Raw genomic sequence first — 7,715 nt, forward strand, 5'->3', positions numbered from 1 at the left:
ACATTCGGTTAAGGAGAGAAAATTGTCTTACAGGCTAAAGAAAGAGCAAAGCATGCCCGAAAACTTTAAACTTTATATATCATGAAGCCAGGAGGCCAGAATAAAGATTAGTATGACAGGCAAAGCGTAGATATGAAGAAAACATTGCAGCCAAGTGTAAAAATAATCCGAAATCCTTCTTCAGTTATATAAACAACAGGAAGGTGATCTGAAGTGGAACTGAACCTCTAACAAACAGTGACGGTGAACTAGTGACTGACAGCCAACACGTTGCGAACTTATTAAACAATTACTTTTCCTCGGTGTTTAATACTGGCAGTCTTCCCACCACTTCCACCAACAGCAGGGACAACAACAGTACTAATGTAAATCTCGAGCATGCATTGCCTAACTATGTAATAATTACCGAAGAAGTCCTAAAAGCCCTCCAATCCCTTAAAACAAATAGAAGTCCCGGACCTGACAAAGTATATCCATATACTCCGTATCCTTGACGAGTGTCGGCGGAACCGCCTAAATATTAGGCGGGCAAACTCTCAAAACAAAACTAAGGCGTCCTGACTTTATTTTTTTTACCTAGCCTCACCAAATTTTGCATGTAGCCTCCCACTGGTAATGCGCATGGACCCATGAAGTTACATTTTCATTTCAGTTCGTTTTAGTATCAGTAATATATACAAAAAGAATTAAGCACCGCTAAAACACAACACTATAACATCTCTTCTGCCCGCTCAGTTTCTGCTTTTTAAAGCCACTTTTGCTTGAGAGAGAGAGAGAGAGAGAGAGAGAGAGAGAGAGAGAGAGAGAGAGAGAGAGTCTTACTAAAAAATATTAGCCTAATGTATCTCCGGACCGATTTCGTTTGCGGTGAGTGCATTTATAGATATACTTTTTATTTTTCACTTATTATTTATCCTTACCTCTTATCCAATTTCATGCTCCCTGTTACTTACATTAGACTTCAGTTCTGAATAACTATCTGTAATACATTATTGCCTCATAAGTCCACGAAAAATTTATAGAGATGGTGGTATTCTTTTTTAAGGATGTGAGAAAACCAGTGTTGTAGGTGGAATTCCTGAAGTGGAGAGAGAGAGAGAGAGAGAGAGAGAGAGAGAGAGAGAGAGAGAGAGGGGAGGTAATTATTTATCTTAAGAAAAAAAGTTACTGCAAAATAATAGCCTAGTTTTCTTAAATGCATAACAATAACTTAGTATTCGTAAATGCAAAATAATAGCCTATATAGTTTCATAAATGCAAAATAATCGCTAAGTATTCTTAAATGCAAAATTATCGCCAAGTATTCTTAAATGCAAATTAATAGCTTAATATTCTTAAATGCAAAATAATAGCCTAGATTCCTAAATGCAAAATAATAGCTTAGTATTCCTAAATGCAAAATAATAGCCTAGATTCCTAAATGCAAAAGAGCTTAGTATTCCCAAATGCAAAATAATAGCCTATATCCCTAAATGCAAAATACTAGCTTAGTATTCCTAACTGCAAAATAATAGTTTAGTATTCCTAAATGCATAATAGCCTACTACTTTCCTAAATGCAAAATAATAGCCTAGTCTCCTAAATGGAAAATAATAGCTTTGTATTCGTAAATGCAAAATGATTGCTTGGTATTCCTAAATGCAAAATAATAGCCAAGTGTTCATGGATTCAAATTAATAGCATATTGTTCCTAAATGGTAAATAATAGCCTAGGTTTCATGAATGCAATATAATAGCCTGGTTTAGCTAAATGCAAAATTATAAGCTAGTGTACACAGTAAAACTATAATGTATTTATCATGACTAATTCATTGGCTTATTAGCAAGTTATTACAGATTGTAAAACTCTTTCCACTTATAATTTATTACAGAAGTTGTAGATACGGTATAACATGCAGAAAACCTTACACCATACAACTAAAATCCAATTTTCCTCAAAACAACTCACCTCGTTCCAAGGAGATCACGACCCCCAGGTTAAGAACTGCTGAATTAGAAGCAAGAAACAATAAAACAATATCAGCGGCAGCTAGGGAGGGTAGCGCGGGTTACTACTCACTTGAAGCACTGGGTGTTCATTACTAATGGTAAGTTGGTAACTAGCCGACTATGCGCGAGCGTTGCCCGCCTAACCAGCGAGCTGTTGCGGCAAAGCCCTCCCGACACCCGTCAAGAATACGGAGTCTGTGGTATATCCTATACTGCTTAAGAAACAAAGAGCGAAATACTCTCCTCCCTCACAACCGTTTTCAATATGTCCTTGCGACAAGGCATCGTCCCTTCGGATTGGAAAAAGGCTAACGTGACACCGATTTTTAAGAAAGGAGACAATACCGGGTAATTATAGGCCCATTAGTCTAACTTCAGTTGTAGGTTAGCTACTCGAGAGGATAATTAAAGACAAAATTGTGAGTTACCTTGAAAGCCACTCATTAGTGGGGATTCACAACATGGCTTCCTTAACAAAAGATCCTGCCAATCAAACCTATTGACCTTTATAACGAGCTTTTCTCAGTTTATGACGTAACAAAATCACTGGACGTAGTCTATCTTAATTTCCAGAAGCGTTTGATAAAGTTCCACATCATCAATTACTTTATAAATTAAAGCAACTAGGTATTGACGGTCAAATACTATCGACTAAAATGTCCTCTATTAAAAAAAATCCAAATTAACTTGGCCAATTTCATCTGATTGGCTGTTGATAACATCATGCATTGTATCAAAGAATCATTGTATTAAGGATTAATTAAGTTTCGTATCTGTGGCTGTTACGCTGAGCGTAGCTACATTGCCTACCCGTCCCTCCAAGCCAGAGATACATAATTTATCCTTAATACAATGATTCCTACCTGTATGAAGTTATTGTAGAAGATATTTTTTATCCGATTATATTTGGTATGCCTATGTGAATGAGCCATGTAGGAAATAATGACGGAAAGTGTGCATTACTTTATAGATAGCGTACCATCATCGCCTACAGTGCTCGTTTTGCAGGGCCCGTTCTCCCTTGAAAACTTGCAGTATTACGGTATGATTGTACTTTGTTTCTAATGTGATGTCATTGATTGTTAGAGTGCCGTCATTCAATTAAATTACGAATATTTTTTAAACATGAAACTAGCTAGATTATCTCAATCATATATATTTGGTACGTATCTTTGATGCAATGCATGATGTTATCTACAGCCAATCAGGTGAAAGGGGGGCGGAGCTTAGCCAGAATGGGGGAGGGGCTTCTCGGTGCAAATTGGCCAAGTTAATTTGGACAGACTAAAGAACACCAAACTCGACCTGTCATTCACGGAGACAAGATTTGGCATCGTCGCTCTTCCTCCCAGTTCCCCTGGGTGCGCTGACTGTCAAGCGTCTCTAAATAGATTTCAGGTGTGTGTGTGTGTGTGTGTGTGTGTGTGTGTGTGTGTGTGTAGAGAAATCTCTCTCTCTCTCTCTCTCACACACACACACACACACACACACACACGTACACACACACATCTATTTCTCCAGCTCTTTTACTCCCTACTGTGACAGTAGCCTAGACCGCTACTATGGAAGCCAAACATTTCTGCTTGTGCGCTTTCGAGGCTGCCAAACGAAGCCGAGAGCTTCACCGTGTCTAGTCCGCTAAGGCTGCCTGTTAAGTTAAAGGAAAGACCTTTAGCCTGTTGGTGCTCCTTTGGTGAGGAAGTTTATTGGCGAGCTATATACATGGTTCGACACTACAGGTGAGAGTAGGTGTAAACATGGCAATATGCGTAAAAATTTAAAATAAAGGTAGTTAGGTGGTATTATATACAAGGTACTTTGGACTCTAGATTCTAGGACTAAAGATGAGCTCCGGCGGGCAGCATGAGCCAATGCAAGATGGTGCCACTATAAACACTTGCCTGCGCCACAACGGGTTGGGGCCGACCATCAGGCCCCATTAAGAAAACATACCGAAGCCACAGGCGAAGACGTAAAAAAAAAAAAGGTCGAATGTCATGTTGACTAGGATATTTATGTAATGGTATTTATAGTGTAGTGGCTGAATAACAGGAGAAGGTACGGCGTAATAGATGTGTAGAAAAAAGGAATATAGTAGTATGTGCTGAAAGAAGAGAGAACGAGAAATAGAAAATGGCGTGTGTGTTTTGGGTCACTACACTACATCCTTCTTTGCCGATCTCCTCCCTTCTTTTCTCTCCCTCCCACCTCATTAGGGTTCACATTCCCTCCCAATTCTCCCCCACTGCCCCGCCTCCACCTCCTAAGGCTTCTCTCTCTCTCTCTCTCTCTCTGGGTGTGTCGACAACCCACCCTTTGAATTCCCTGAGGATTCAATCTGCTCCTCCTCACTACACCCTCTTTAATCCCCTAGAGGATTAACACTTCCTACACCCCTTTCCCTCACCTCACCTAAGCCCCCCCCACCCTCGCTCACCTCACATCCCTTTTGCTCCTCCTCATCCCCTAGAGGATTAGCCCTCCCTACTCCTCCCTCACCTCCACATATTTCTAAGCCCTCCCCCCCTCACTCACCTTACCTCACATCCTATTTACCCATCCCTTCACCCACCTTACCTCGCCTCTTTCTTAACCTTTCTTGTTCTCACACACCTCACATCCCTTCCTACTCCTCCTCTCTCCCACTTACCTCCTTTCCCAAACTCCCTCTCACTCATCTCACCTATTTCCTAACCCTCCTTGATCTCACACACCTCACTCACCGCCTCCCTTTCCCCCTCTTTACTCACCTCACATCCCTTCCTACTCCTCCTCTCTCCCACCTCACCTATTTCCTAACCCTCCTTGATCTCACACACCTCACTCACCGCCTCTCTTTCCCCCTCTTTACTCACCTCACATCTCTTCCTACTCCTCCTCTCTCCCACCTCACCTATTTCCTAACCCTCCTTGATCTAACACACCTCTCTTTCCCCCTCTTTACTCACCTCACATCCCTTCCTACTCCTCCTCTCTCTCACTTTTCCTCCATTACTAAACTACCTCTCACACACCTCACCCCCTTTCCTAATCCCCTTCACTCTGTGTTTTTATCTCTTTCATTTCAGCTAAGATGGCGCCTAAGAAGTGCAGTACATGTAACGGTAGCTTCTCAGCTCACTTTTTTACAGGGCGTTCTGCCGTCTGTCGACTGTGTCTCTCCAGGCAGCATCTCGAGACAAGACTGTAGGAGCAGGAAGAGAAGATGGAAGAAGGCCAGAATAAAATAATAGAGCTTTCTCTCACCAGGCAACATCTCGAGACAAGACTGCAGGAGCAAGAAGAGAAGATGGAAGCAGGTCAGAATAAAATAAGAGCTTTCTCGCACTGTTGCCTCCTTGCAGGAATTCATCCAGGCTAACGTTGCTGTGGTGCCAAACCCTTCTCCAACCGCCCCCTTGCCCTCAGCGGTACCGTCGACACCAGCGGACAACACCACGCAACGGGAGGATGCTAGTGGCACCGCCCATGATGGCTTCACCGTCGTGAATGGAGGAGCCAAACCAGCCAGACAAGCGATTTATCCTGTTCATTGCTTCAACAGGTTTGCCATTCTGGAGGAGGAGGACGAGCAGGAGAGCACCTTCCTGGTGGGTGACTCCATGATTCGCCAACAGGTCGTTGAGTTCTGCGGCAGAGTTCCTCGTCGAAGACGGAACTATTGCTATCCTGGTGCTGGGATCGACGACATAACTGCTGCTCTTGAGGAGATCTCCCCCCAGGCTACTAATGATTCACTGTTTGTTATTCACACAGGTACGAACGACGTCACCACGACCCGGTCTGAGGAACTCCTGGAGAAGTACCGTAGGCTCATCCAGCAGTATAAGACTAAATCCCCTAACATTTTGATTTCAGGAGTTCTACCACGGACTTGGGCGGAGAGCGACTTTTTCAGTAAGGCCTTCAGCCTAAACAACCGCTTACAGACTCTTTGTGGGGAGCTTGACGTGGAGTTCCTAAACGCATGGGACAATTTCTATGGACAAAATGAGCTCTTCCACAGGGACGGATTGCACCTTTCTCCCATCGGGGCAGCCAGACTCGGAAGGCTCCTCAACGAAGCAGTGCGTGTCATCCGAGCAAAAAACGAGTCACGGCCACGTCCCTCCACCCCGCCCGTGTAAATAGACGCCGTGCATCGCAACAAACCCGTAACCGTGATCCCGCAAGTACCACCACCTCTATTACCAAGCCTCTAGATAACTCAAAAATCCTTAGTTTCAATGCGCGTAGCCTAATAAACAAATTTGATGAACTGAGATGTCTTGCTTTAACAGAAAATTTTGACATAATTGCTATAACCGAAACATTTATCGACACCACAAATATTGATTTAAGTTCCGAATACAACATAGATGGCTACAGACTCTTCAACAAAGATCGTGTAAACCGTAGAGGTGGTGGCGTCGCCCTTTATGTCAAAAGCTATTTGCAACCCACTGACAAAACACCGGGAAACAGTAACGTTGAACATTTGTGCGTGCGAATAAACATTGCAAAAGTCAATTTAAATATATCTGTCACCTACAGACCTCCTGGCAATCACTGATGACGACCTTGAAATGTACAGCGTCTTAAGGCAGTCACTTAATAACAGCGACTCACTGATATTAGGAGACTTTAACCTCCCCATATCGACTGGGCGACACTGTCAGGTACAGAAGGCGAGTCACATAGAATGATCGAATTTCTAGAAGAAAATTATCTAAGCCAAATGGTTTCTGAGCCAACTCGACAAAATAATATACTTGACCTTGTTATAACGACCCAAGATAACCTAGTCAGTAGTGTCACGGTTCTTGCGATCATAAATTAGTGCGCGTCGACATTAAAGCTCAATCATCAGTGACTGAAAATAAAGTAAAGGTGCCCAATTTCAAAAGAGCTAACTTCGAAGAAATCCGACAAAAACTAACAGAAATACAACTATCAGATGACGGCAACGTAGAGGAAGCCTGGCTAAGCCTTAAAAATCACTTACTCACTCAGCAGAACACATTCGTCCCCTTGTGCGAGAAGCGAATTAACACTAATAAAAGCCCACCGTGGTTTAATAGCGAAATTAAACAATCAGTCAATGAGAGAAAATTGTTTTACAGGTTAAAGAAAGAACAAAGCACGCCCGAAAACATTAGACTTTATAATGATGCCAGGCGACGAGTAAAAAGACTAGTAGGTCAGGCAAAGCGTAGATACGAAGAAAATATTGCAGCCAACTGTAAAAATAATCCGAAATCTTTCTTCAGTTACATAAACAACAGAAAGGCGATCAAAAGTGGTATTGGACCTTTAACTAACAGCGACGGTGCACTAGTGACTGACAGCCAACACATTGCAAACCTCTTAAACAATTACTTTTCCTCGGTGTTTAATGCTAACAGTCTTCCTCTCGCTACCACCAACACCAGTACTATTGTAAATCTCGAGCATGCATTGCCTAATTTTGAAATAACAACCGATGAAGTCCTTAAAGCTCTCCATTCACTTAAAACAAATAAAAGTCCTGGACCTGACAAAGTATATCCAACTCTGCTGAAAGAAACAAAGAGCGAAATACTCTCCTCCCTCACAACCGTATTCAATATGTCCTTGCGACAAGGCATCGTCCCTTCAGATTGGAAAAAGGCTAACGTGACACCGATTTTCAAGAAAGGAGACAAAAAAGTACCAGGTAATTACAGGCCCATTAGTCTAACTTCGGTTATAGGTAAGCTACTTGAGGG

Source organism: Eriocheir sinensis, chromosome 4 (genome assembly GCF_024679095.1).
Source record: "Eriocheir sinensis breed Jianghai 21 chromosome 4, ASM2467909v1, whole genome shotgun sequence".
Lineage (NCBI taxonomy): Eukaryota > Metazoa > Arthropoda > Malacostraca > Decapoda > Varunidae > Eriocheir > Eriocheir sinensis.